The sequence below is a fragment of the Balaenoptera physalus genome, assembly GCF_965194825.1.
Source record: "Balaenoptera physalus genome assembly, chromosome: 11".
Taxonomy (NCBI): domain Eukaryota; kingdom Metazoa; phylum Chordata; class Mammalia; order Artiodactyla; family Balaenopteridae; genus Balaenoptera; species Balaenoptera physalus.
Window position 1 is genome coordinate 7,950,554 of NC_138896.1, and position 13,273 is coordinate 7,963,826.

Genomic DNA, 13,273 nt, shown 5'->3' on the forward strand with positions numbered 1-13,273 from the left:
AGTTACCTAAATGTGGGAGCCTCCGTTTCTCCATCTATAAAATGGGAGAAATAATGATATTTACATCAAATCTGTGAGGCTTAGATGTTTGACCAGTGCCCAGCACATATTTTGAGTGTTAGTTTTTATTGTTTTTACTGTTATTATCATTATTATTTTCTTCATCTGTAAAATGGATATTCATTCAATAAATTTATTTTATTTTATTTTTTATTGAAATATAGTTGCTTTACAATGATTCAGATATATATACATATATACATATATACGTATATATATGAATATATATCTATATATATTCTTTTTCAGATTATTTACCCTTATATGTTATTACAAAATATTGAGTATAGTTCCCTGGGCTATACAGTAGGTCCTTGTTGGTTATCTACTTTATATATAGTAGTGTGTCTATGTTAATCTCAAACTCCTAATTTATCCCTCCCCCTACCCCAACAAATATTTACTGAGCACTTAGACACTGTGCTGGGTACTGAGAAATAATAGTGAATAAGTATATAATAGTGAATAAGACAAATAAGGTCCCTACTCTCATGGAGTATTCTAGAAGGAGGAGACAGGCAATAAAAAGTAGACAGATAAGATAATTAGAGATTCTAAGTGCTGTGAAGGAAACAAGCAGGCTGACGCAGGAAGGGACCTACTTCTTAATGAAAGTAGCACATGAACTGCACCTCCAAAATGAGAACAAGCCATCGGAACAAGAAGGAGGTTCCAGGCAGAGGAATGAGAGATTGCAAAGGCCCTGAGGTGAGCAAGGGCTCCATGTGTTCAGGAGCCAGAAAAGCAGCCAAGGGGGCGGGGGTGAGGGCTGGACCTGGCGTGACGTGGGCGAGGCCCTCATGTGACGGTCACGGGGATGCCTTGACCTGGCAGCAGCCGGTTCGTAGGGTTGTGGGCAGAAGACGCAAGGGGACGTGGGCACGGGCTCGGCTCCTGCCAGGTACGGGGTAAACGGTTAGTGAACGGGGTCTGGCTGTTGGCCTCCTTTCCATGGCTGCTGCCATCCCTCTCTCTCTTCCTCTCTCTCCTACAATAGCCTAATTTCTTTCTAACTACTTTCCCTGATGCCATTCTCAGCCTGCTTTAATCCACCCTCCATAGTGACAGAAAGACCTCGATAAAAATGCACGTCGGTCTCACGATCACGTCTCTCTGCTTCTTAGAAACCTCCAGTGCCGCCCCGCCACATACAGCCTCACGTCCTAGCCCCTTTGCTGGAAGGGAGCTCATTGCAGCGTGGCCCCTTGACCTCTGCAGCGCCTTCTCGCCCTATGCTCCGCCCCCCCATCCCATACTGCACACCAGCTGTACCAGACAACTCGTGGGTCCCAGATGTGCCACTTTCAGCCTCCCTGCCTCGACGCATGCCAGCTCCCCTCCAGAATGCTCTAGAACGCTCTTCCTCCCTCTCCCTCCTCTGATTGGCATGGGCATTTCTTTGAAGATTTAGCTTAGAGTCATATTCTCTAAAGAGCCTTTCCTAATTCTTGCTCCTGTGGACTCCATCCCCCTGTGTCACATTGTACTACTGTTAGTCTTGCAATGCTGTGTTTGTGCTCCTAGTGGCCTTCCAGACTGACCTGCAAGGGTAGCACCAGCACCTGCTAATTTCTTCTTCCTCGTTCCTGGCACAACGCCTGGCACACGAGCAATGGAGCCCTGGCTCCTCGGTGTCATTTCACTTGCACAAACTCAACTGTATTCTCTCTCTCTCACACACACACACGTACACACATGCACACTCACAGTGTGTGTAAGTCTAAACAGCCATCCCTCTGCCGCCCTCCATTCCGCCCAGTGAGTCTGGGGTCCACAGTGAGCATGAGGTGGATTCTGCATTCCCATGATGGGTCTTGGTTCCCATGCTCACGGATCTTAAAGATACAGTGTGCGTCTCATGACATAGCTCCTCAGCTCAAATTAACTTCTTCATCTGGTGCTCATAAGAAGAAACCACCATCTGGACCAAGATGAAAAGGAAAATTGTCAGCATTGGAATTATGGAGAGAATCCGTGTCATCTTAATATTCCCAAAGGATTTCTCCAGAGGAATTTTGACTGTATGCTGTCTTCCCTGTACATTTGGCTTTGTAACCTAATCTCTCAGTAGGATGTATACCTTCTCTAAATGTTTGTTGGATTTATTGATTGGCTAGTAATTGGCAAAGTATGGGCACAAATTCAGATCATCCTATTTCTAATCTAGTGTTCTGCCCCCATCCTCAATGCAATGTATAGAATCGCTCTTTTTTTTTTTAATAAATTATTTATTTTTGGCTGCGTTGGGTCTTCGTTGCTTAACATGGGCTTTCTCTAGTTGCGGTGAATGGGGGCTACTCATCGTTGCGGTGCGCAGGCTTCTCATTGCGGTGGCTTCTCTTGTTGCGGAGCGTGGGCTCTAGGCGCACGGGCTTCAGTAGTTGTGGCATGTGGGCTCAGTAGTTGTGGCTCGCAGGCTCTAGAGAGCAGGGTCAGCATAGTTGTGGCGTACGGGCTTAGTTGCTCCACATATAGGATCTTCCTGAACCAGGGCTCGAACCCGTGTACCCTGCATTGGCAGGCGGATTCTTAACCACTGTGCCACCAGGGAAGTCCCTAGAATCACTCTTTTCTAAAAGTTGTTTGTACTCAGAAAAGGCAGATAGGGTAAAAGTGCCACGAAGAGATGACTGTCTGAAGCCAGCAGTCTTGGGACAATACTTTGTCACAGAACTTTGAGCAATAACTTCAACTTCAGGAAAAAGCTATCATGTGTTGCCAAAAGTGTTAAAGGGCAATGCTTTTATAATCCCTCTTTGGAAACTTATATTTAAATGGATTCTGTTCTTTTCATTTCTTGGTTACCAACTACTGAATTGAGACTTGGGTAAGAGCTGATTTTAGAGCCACTATTCTCAGTGAAATGCAGAACTAGCGAGAGTGAAGTTTTCAGTAAACAACCCCCGTGAGTCTTTTCCCCAATTTGCTTTTTGGCTCTTGCTGTTCTCTCTCCCTTGGTGATCTCACTGGCCTCCAGGCTCATCACCATTCCTGTCCTGATGAATCATGACCCTGCCTCGTGCTCCCAGGCCCTCTCTGCTTTCCTCCCAGGCCTTCGGGCATCTCTTCCTGAGGGTCCCACTGGCACCTGCTCAGGTGCCCCCGCTTCCATTGCCCTACTCCCCAGAAACCCCCTTCTCCAGAGCCTCTGGGACAGGCACTGCTGTCCTCCATGTCAGCCGACGTCTCCTCTTCCAGCCCCCCACACCTAATCAGCGCATTCTGTACATTGTGTGTGTGATAGGTTTCCAGTGAGTATCACCGATCGGTTCTGTCATTACTGCTCTAACTCCAGCCCATCCTGCCAATCTCTCAAGTAGATTGTTAGACCCATCCATGTGGTCTCTCTGGCCCAAGTCGCCCTCTTCAAAACATTCTAACCCTCGACATATTTTTCTTCTAAGAATAACTTCTCAATTCCAAAAGCTTCAGTGACATTTTTCAATAGCTTATTGAATTATTCAATACACACATCTCAACGTGGCACGTTGGATGTTGGGTGGTTGCATATCCCTGTTGAAAATCACATCGATATCACTGATTAATCAATTCCCACGGCTGCCTTCCCTGAAAGGAACACTCCAGAAAAACCACGCCTTGTATTCCTGCCTTTGGTACTTTTTTTCTTGTCAGTCTCCTTCCTTGGGTCATTCTCCTCTATTTCTCCTATTTAAATAATGGCCTGAATAGGTCTGCATTCAATGCATTGTCATTTAGGGAGTGTTCCCTGATTTTTTTTTTTTTCTCTATTGTACATTTTGTAAACCTTTGTTGTAACTCCTTTTTTTTTTGGTTGGACCGCCAGGGAAGTCCCAGTTGTAACTCTTTTATGCCATTCTATAATCTTCTTTGAACTATAATTATGAATGTGGATATCATATTACCCTGACAACTGTTATCTCTTCAGGGTCTTTTACATTTTTGGCAGCTCAACATAGGGCACATCCAGTGGGATAAGAATAAATATTTTCTGAACTGGAAATAACTGAAATAACATTTAATATGCCCCTCAGCACTGCTGCCAACTCAGCTGCAAATCACCCCCTCCACCGCCCCCTTCACCACCACTACACACACACACACACACACACACACACACACACACACACACAGCCTAGATTCCTTTGCCAAATCTTAATAGGTCAGCTTCAGACAGCATCTTCCAGCATGTTCAGTTTTTCTGGGGATTTTCCTGAAGTCCTTTCTGCCCCTAGTCAACAGCAATGGCACTGTTCTCTCTCTCTCTGTTTTTCCAAAGCGTCTTACTCATCTTGGGAATGCTTCTCAATGCCAAGTTCATCCTGGGGGCAACACCAGCTCAAGCCAGACTGTGCTTCAATCCAAGGCCCACTATCTGTGAGCTTAACCAATGGGCACCTAACTCTGCACCAAAGAAGTAAAAATAACAGCCTAACGTCAGAGGACCCTATTTTAAAGACCAGATCTGGGTTTTTACAGGGCTGCTGCTCTGATGGCAGTAACTCATCATTTGATGAAGCAAATGGCCCTGCTAAGATTTTTAGTGATTTTTTTCTGGGTCTTGGAGTGGGCAATTTGCAGTCTCAGAAAGCTACATCCAAAGCAACAGTTATAGGGAATTTCCTGCGCTGTGCGGCCAAAAAAAAAGAAAAAGGAACCCGCTAAGCAGCAGTTACTTTTCTAACTGACCTTTTCTCTTTTTTTTCATATTCATTACTTGTATTTTCATCATTATATCATTACTGATTGCTTGACTTTATTTAGATCAAGAATGATATGAAAGCAATGTTGACTGAACTTAAGGTAAAGAAAGCAAACATTCTGAGAGCCATTTTTTTACATGAACATGGATTATACCATTTAATGCAGACCCAAGGCCATGCAGTTTTTGCAGGTAGATTTTACTTCCATTCAGACTCTTTTCATGTAGATCATAAAAATACAATACAGTGTGATGAGCCCAATTCAAAAATTACATGCTGCAGCCCATATTAACACTGACAGTTCCTAATAGAGGAAAAGAAAATTGAATTTTCTTTTTTTATTTTTTGGCTGTGTTGGGTCATCATTGCTGCGTGTGGGCTTTCTCTAGCTGCCGCGAGCAGGGGCTGCTGTTCGTTGCAGTGCAAGGGCTTCTCATTGCGGTGGCTTCTCTTGTTGCGGAGCTCGGGCTCTAGGCGCATGGGCTTCAGTAGTTGTGGCACGCGGGCTCAGTAGTTGTGGCTCGCAGGATCAGTAGCTTTGGCTCGCGGTCTCAGTAGTTGTGGCTCGCGGGCTCAGTAGCTTTGGCTTGCGAGCGCAGTAGTTGTGGCACGTGGGCTCAGTAGCTGTGGCTCACGGGCTCTAGAGAGCAGGTGCAGTAGTTGCGGTGCATGGGCTTAGTTGCTCCGTGGCATGTGGGATCTTCCCGGCCAGGGCTCGAACCCACGTCCCCTGCATTGGCAGGAGGATTCTTAACCACTGCGCCACCAAGGAAGTCCCAAAAATTAAATTTTCTTGACCTAACTAACCAGTTCTTAATGTGGTTTCTCAACGCCTGTCTTTCATTCTCTGATCTGAATAGTACGTGACATTCTTTCTTGACATGCTTTTGGACAAAGCCATGAGTAGAAGAAGTTTTTTCCCAAATGTGTTTACCTTTTTTGAAAATTGAGATATAATTAAGACAAAATAGTGTATCAGTTTCAGGTGTACAACACAATGAGTTAATGTTTGTATATCCTGTGGAATGGTTACCACAGCAGGTCTAGCTGACATGCATTGCCACGCACGGTTGCAATTTTCTTTGCCTTGTGATGAGAACTGTTAAGATCTACTCTCTTAACAACTTTCAAAGATACAGTAACGTATAATTGACTACAGTCACCATGCTATATGTTGCATCCCTATGACTCAGTTATTTCATAACTGGAGGTCTGTACCTTTTGACCCCCTTCCTCCATTTTGCCTAACCCACCCCTGCCTCTGGCAACCACCAATCTGTTCTCTGTACCCATGGGGGGGGGTTTGTTTTTTTAGATTCACATGTGAGTGAGATCATACCATATTTATCTTTCTCTGTCTGACTTATTTCACTTAATGCCCTTGAGGTCCATCCGTGTTGTCATAAATGGCAAGATTTCCCTCTTTTTTTATGGCTGAATGTATATGTGTGTGTGTGTGTGTGTGTGAATGTGTGTTCTCATTTCCTTCGGATAAATTCCCAGAAGTGGAATTGATGGAGCATATGGTAGTTCTGCGTTTAATTTTTTGAGGAACCTCCATGCTGTTTTCCACAGTGGCTTTACCAATTTACATTCCCAGTAACAGGGCACAAGGGTTCCCTTTTCTCCACACCCTCGCTGACACTTTTTATTTCTTGTCTTTTTGATAAGAGCCATTCTAACAGGTATGAGGTGATATCTCATTATGGTTTTAATTTGCATTTCCCTGATCATTAGTGATGTTGAACACCTTTTCATGTACCTGTAGTCTGTCTGTATGCCTTCTTTGGAAAAATGTCTATTCAGTTCCTCTGCCCATTTTTTAATTGGATTGTTTGGTTTTTTGCTATTAAGTTGTATGAGTTTTTTAATATATTTTTGATATTAACCTCTTATCAGATATATGATTTTCAAATATTTTCTCCCATTCTTAGGCTATCTTTTCATTTTGTTGATGGTTTCCTTTGCTGTGCAGAAGGTTTTTAGTTCAATGTAGTCCCACTTGTTTTTGCTTTTTTGCCTTTTTTTTAAATTTAAAAAATTTATTTATTTATTGGCTGCGTTGGGTCTTCGTTGCTGCGCACGGGCTTTCTCTAGTTGCGGCGAGCGGGGGCTACTCTTGGTTGCGGTGCGCGGACTTCTCATTGCGGTGGCTTCTCTTGTTGCGGAGCACAGGCTCTAAGTGTGTGGGCTTCAGTAGTTGTGGCTCGTGGTCACTAGAGCGCAGGCTTGGTAGTTGTGGCTCATGGGCTTAGTTGCTCTGTGGCATGTGGAATCTTCCTGGACCAGGGATTGAACCCGTGTCCCCTGCATTGGCAGGCGGATTCTTAACCACTGAGCCACCAGGGAAACCCTATTTTTGTTTTTGTTGCTTGTGCTTTTGGTGTCAGATCCAAAAAGTCATCACCAAGACCAATGTCAAGGAGCTTACCCCCCTACGTTTCTTTCTAGGAGTTCTATGGTTTCAAGTCTCACGTTCGGGAATTCCCTGGCGGTCCAGTGGTTAGGACTCCACGCTTTCACTGCCGAGGGCCCGGGTTCAGTCCCTGGTCGGGGAACTAAGATCCCACAAACCGCATGGCACAGCCAGGAAAAAAAAAAAAGTCTCACGTTCAAATCTTTAATCCTTTTTGAGTTATTTTTTGTATATGGTGTGAGATAGGGGTCCAGTTTCATTCTTTTGCATGTGGCTGTCCAGTTTTCCCAGCACCATTTATTGAAGAGACTGTCCTTTCTTTCCAAATATATTTACTTTGTATCCACTTTAATGCCATGTTTTCAGAGAATAGATGATTGGAGGTTGTACTTTCAAAGCCTTTACCCTTGAGCTCTGTACTTACTTCCATGATATTCATTCCCCCATAATCTTTCTCTTCAGCCAGATTTAAAAGATCAGAACTTAACTGTGAAAATATCAGAGGATAAAACTGCGATCTTTCCTAAGCAAGCTGAAGATACTAAGATCATCCTAAAGGAGTTAGCTTCCTGCCATGATCAGCCCCCTCTTCTAGATATTTCCTCATCAGGCACCCCCTTTCCTAGCCCCAATCCTCACATAATTTCTCCTTCATCGAAAATCTGTAATTCTGCCCTCAGTTCAAGTTGGAGCTACTTCTTTGAGCTCCTTGGGGTTCTACAGAAAAAAGGCCCTCCTGCCTAGGACTCCAAATGCCCTCCCATGTCCCTTATGATAACTGCCCACCCCAGACCCTGAAGTCCTGGCTAGGTGTCGGGTGGTCTCCTGGAGAAGCTGAACAATTCCCCGTCTGGTTTCTCCTCCCTCGGGACCTTGGTCTGTCTAAACTAACTGCTCCCCACCCCACTTCCAAGAAAGCCTTCTTGATTTCTCTCTGGTCAGTTGTGCTATCACATTTTCAACTTTCTCCTGCACTTAATCTAAGCAAAACTCCCTAAAGCAGTTTTCCTGTAAAAATAGCCTCCTCTTTATTCTGTGCAGAATCTAGAAATATCACAACATTTAGAGCTGAAAGGAGCCTTAGGGAACATCTTTAGTTCCTAAAGTTGTACAAATATGGAAATTGAGAGTCAGAGAGCTCAAATGGCTAGTTGACTACACTGTTCCGTAAAATGAGTTAACATTTGCTCGCTTCATCGCCCATTTATTACAAATGTTAATAAAAGCATTTCCGTTCATAAGACCACATATTTTTCTATTAATTCCTTCTTTACAGAAAGAAGATGTGTCAAGTCATATGTGGTGTGGAGGGAGGGGATTTTAGATATAGTTAACACTGTAATAACAGTTATTTTCCTTTTAGGTTCTCCCTTCATTGTGTAGGTTGCTACTAACATATTCTTATAACCACTGGGGAACATCTGTGTAGTTAGAATGGTTTAAGTGTGTTCTTTTAGGTTCACTATAAAGTTACCCCACAAATGTACATCATTTCGTCCTCATGCCTCAGTGGTTCAGGGATATGCTTGGAAGGGTCCTGTAGAGTTTTTCTGCACTACAATTTGCAGACTTTTTATGACCTGCATGCACCTCTCACCCAGATCAATGGTTTCAGCATTTCCTCTCCTTCCATACTGATCAGTTATTGAACATCCTCTAGTTGGTATATCTTTCAGTAGTGAGGGCTTAGGACCGATGGTATCTAGGATAACCAATCCATCCTGGTTTGCCCAGGACTTTCTGAGTTTTAGCACTAAAAAAATCCCATGTCCTGGGAAATCCCTCAGTCCCGGGCAAACTGGACAGTTGGTCACCCTAAGTACTGCCCTGACACATTCCTGCTCATCTTTCCAACGCCCAAGGCATCTCGGGACCGAGAATTAGTGCCCTAGATATTTATGTTCCACAGAACAGCACTGATCATTTACTGGAAGAAGAAGAAAAAAAAAGATAACTGAAACTACTCCGTTATGTAGGTTACAACACATTTAAGACACACTGAAGAGTAGTAATCAAAACTACACTATCAGACCTGAGAGCCCTAACCAAAGCAGACCAGGACTGAGCCTACCCTATTTATAACAGTTTTCCCATTGTTTTTGAAGGGAAAGGATCGAGTTTAAGGATTTCATTTAAAGGGATGGATTGGTAAATATAAAATTTGAATCTAAAACCACTTTAACCAGTGGGAGAATCAAATGCAAAGATTTTCTTCAATTCAGTACAGACACAGAACATATCTTGGAGGCAAATTTTTTCCAGGTTTAATTTCTAGGAAAGCAGAAGAAACATCTGCTTTGGGGGATTTATCCCAGCACTCTGTCCTAAAAAACTGTCTAAACTCAAGTAGATGACAGGTTCTATGGGAAAGAAGCTAGTATGATAGTGGATTGAATAAACTGAAAACAAGTCAAGAATTTAATTGGGCTATTAAAATTATTTGTTGGAGGAAACCACTGCCTATCTCTATTTTAAGACTTTCGTTTTCTTTGAGTATCTTCAAAATACAGATCTCTGGTAGCAGCTGAATGATAAAATATTGTCTCTTAGCAGAAATATCTCCTTGCAACTTCAACTTTCAAAATTATGGGGGTGGAGGAGTTTGGCAGTACTTGGTATGAGAAGGGTACCAGAAGAATATCCCAGATTTGGAAAGATGTGGGACATGCAAGGTCTTCTCCTTAAGAATTTGCCATCTTTTTTCTCAGAGCACACATTTGGAAACAGAAAAGTTGTATAGAAAGACAAAGAGTCACCAATTCTGTCCCTTGAGATTTAACAGAATGTAGCCAAAGGTAAAATTTGTGTGTGTTTGTTTTTTGCTTTTGTTTTTGCTTTTGCTTGGACAACTGGAATTAAGTCTGGGCAGTTAACCACAAGAGGGAAACAAATTTGCTACCCAAAGGAGGCTGCTAGGGACGTAGGAAAAAGCAGTGTGATCTTGGAAGAATGAGGTGAAGCTGGGGTGACGGTATGCGGAATACCATAGTAAAATACAGAAGGCTTCTTAGCCAGATTTACTTTCATAGACCTTCTATGACGCTTTTAAAAAAATTGGGACACTAAGGCACAGTGATCCCAAGAAACTTTCTTAAGGTCACATAGTAAACAGCAGAGCCCGATTTAAACCCTGTTCCAAAGCCTTGGTCTTCGCCAGCATGCTCTATCACAACCCTTTTGCAGGGTGCACCAGCTCGCTGGGTCTCTGAAGAACAGGTTCAAGAGACTGCAAGTGGGAATGAAGGGCAGTTCCCTTACTCTGGGGTGTAGGGAGAGGGCTGAAGGGGCTGGCACTGCCTTGATGGCTCCCACCTGTACTTTGGGGTCTTTTAGGTGAAGAATGACCCATCAGGCACTACTGTTCTGCTTCACTGAAGGTACCTAGGAAGGTGGGTGGGTGCTTCAGTTTCTATATGAACCAAGTTTGGCAACAGAGAGAGATTCTGTAAGTTTTGTTGAGTACGCCTTCTGTGCAAGGCATTGCTCTAAGCTCTTTTTATGTACAAATCTATTTAAATCTCTTTGGAACGCTATGAGATCAGTGTTCCTAATATATTTGTTTTACAGAAGAAGGGAAACCGAGGCATATAGCCCAGCGCTCTGTACTATAACCCCAACGGGGTATGCAAAGGGGGGTTCATGCAGGTACAAGGATGACCAACATTACCATTTTCCCTCATTTCACATTTCTTCCTCTGGAAAGTGATTGCAAAGACTCTCTGATATTACAAAATTTAGGCCTGGAGGAACTTGATTATTATCTAGAAAAGAAATCAGCCAGTGACATACAGCCTGGGGGCTAAATCTGGCCTATTTTTGTACTGGCCACAAGCTAAGAATGATCTTACATTTTTAAATGGTTGTAAAAAAAATAAAAGAAATTATTTTATGACATGAAAATAATAAGAAATTGAGATATTGGTGTCCATGAATAAAGTTTTAGCAGGACACAACCTCATACGGTTATGGCTACTTTCAGAACTTTCAGAACACAGTCATAGAGTTGAGTGGTTGCCTCAGAAACCAAAGGGCTCTCAAGCCTGAAATATTTACTACCTGGCCCTTTACAGAAAAAGCACTGACGTCTGATATAGAAGCATGTGGTAGACATATTTGCCTAACATTTTTTTCAGAAAAAGTTTCATCAGAATTGTGAGTTTCCTAGATAATTTAAAGGCTGCCCTTTTGTGTACAAAATGGTTAATAAAAAAACCAACAACAACTATTTGAATAAACATATTTCAGAAATTCCTTTTTAAATAGACTATGCAAAATATATGTACAAGAATATATTAAGAAATTTATATTTCACTGAGCGTTCGTACTCTGCTTGTTTTCAACCCCAAAGCACTGGGTTGGCCTTCACAGTTTTCAAGCCCTTTCATTAACTTATTTGATAATTTTAAATACTAGAGGTATTGATCTATAGTAATAAAATGGTCATGGGGCTGTACAAATGCCAGTCATTCTTTAATTGAATGATCTTGCACTGTTTTTGGAGTTTTTCTTTTCTTTTTTCTTTTTTAATTGAAGTATAGTTGATTTCCAGTATTATGTTAGTTTCAGGTGTACAGCAAAGTGACTCAGTTAAATGTGTGTGTGTATATATAATTTTATTTTTAGACTATTTTTCATTATAGGTTATTACAAGGCATTGAATATAGTTCCCTGTGCTATACAGTAAATCCTTGTTGTTTATTTTATATATAGTAGTCTGTATCTGTTAATCCCATACTCCTAATTTATCTCCCCCCTTTCCCCTTTGGTAACCATAAGTTTGTTTTCTATGTCTGTGAGTTTGTTTCTGTTTTGTATATAGATTCATTTGTGGTAATTTTTAGATTCCACATGTAAGTGATATCATATTTGTCTTTGTCTGACTTACTTCACTTAGTATGCTATTCTCTTAAGTCCATTCATGTTGCTGCAAATGGCAATGTTTCATCCTTTTTTATGGCTAAGTAATATTCTATTGTGTGTATACATACATATATATATGTATATATATATATATACCACATCTTCTTAAGCCAATCGTCTGTTGATGGGTACTTGGGTTGTGTCCATGTCTTGGCTATTGTAAATAGTGCTGCTGTGAACATTGGGGTGCATGTATCTTTTCAAATTCAAGTTTTCATCTTTTCTGGATATATGCCCGGGAGTGGGATTGCTGGATCATTTGGTAGCTCTGTTTTTAGTTTTTAATGGAAACTTCTGGAGTTTTTCTCAAACCTGCTTCACTCTTGAGCGTATCACTTATTGCTGACAAAAGGGTGCCCAATCTACCAGTTCTATATTCCTCTTCTAATTTGTGATTTCTTATCTGCTTAGATCTGAGAAAGTTTGTTAAGATTGTGTCTAAACTAAAAGTGAATAAGCTAAGCCTCAAGAGAGCTTCAAATACAGGAGCTTTGATGCTTAAACCAAAGATGATAAACTGCATCCTGGGGGCCAATGCAGTCTTCAGGGTGCATATGTGTGCATGCACACGTGTCTTAAAAATTTGTTAATTACTTGATAACATTTAAAGAGTTTGGAAATTTTTTAAAATAAAATTCAGATTTCTCCTTCCTCTTCAAATATCTGAGGAGCTGGCAGCACTTGCCCCATGACCCCACATTATTCAGGGCTGACTTTGAGAGGGAGGTGCTTGCTTTAGGTGGGGCAAGCACCTTAAGGCTCTTTACCACCATCTGCACCCTCCCTCAATGTCCACAGCACTGTGGCCAAGTGTTTGCTGCCGCTCGTGAACTCACTAGCCCTGTTTTTCTTGCCCTCCACCAGCTTCACCAACTTTTTTCACTTACTTTTCTCGCTTACCTGCCTGTACACATTTGAGTGTGTGAATCCAGCCTACCATGTGTGATCATTATTTTGGTTGCTGGGAGACCTTTTCTTGTTTACTTTCTGGGTCTCGCTTCTGGCCAGTGTTTGAGGTTGTCAGAAGGACATCACCAAAGCCTTCGATGGGAAGCAGGATGGTGTAACCTTGGGAGAGATGAGACGGCCCAGCAAAAAACATTGCCTTGATTCAATAGCCAGTAATTGTGCCGAAAGAAGCAATCAGAGGTAAAGGAGAGCTATAAGGACTTGGGAAGAGGTCAGGCCCAGACTG

General features: G+C 42.2%; 1 protein-coding gene across 3 annotated transcripts in view; it reads left to right on the plus strand.

The window, feature by feature from the left end:
- The window catches only part of LOC309637945 (N-acetyllactosaminide beta-1,6-N-acetylglucosaminyl-transferase), an 88,733-nt gene that overhangs the window by 39,760 nt on the left and 35,700 nt on the right, over positions 1-13,273 (plus strand). The gene's annotated exons all lie outside the window — the stretch shown is intronic.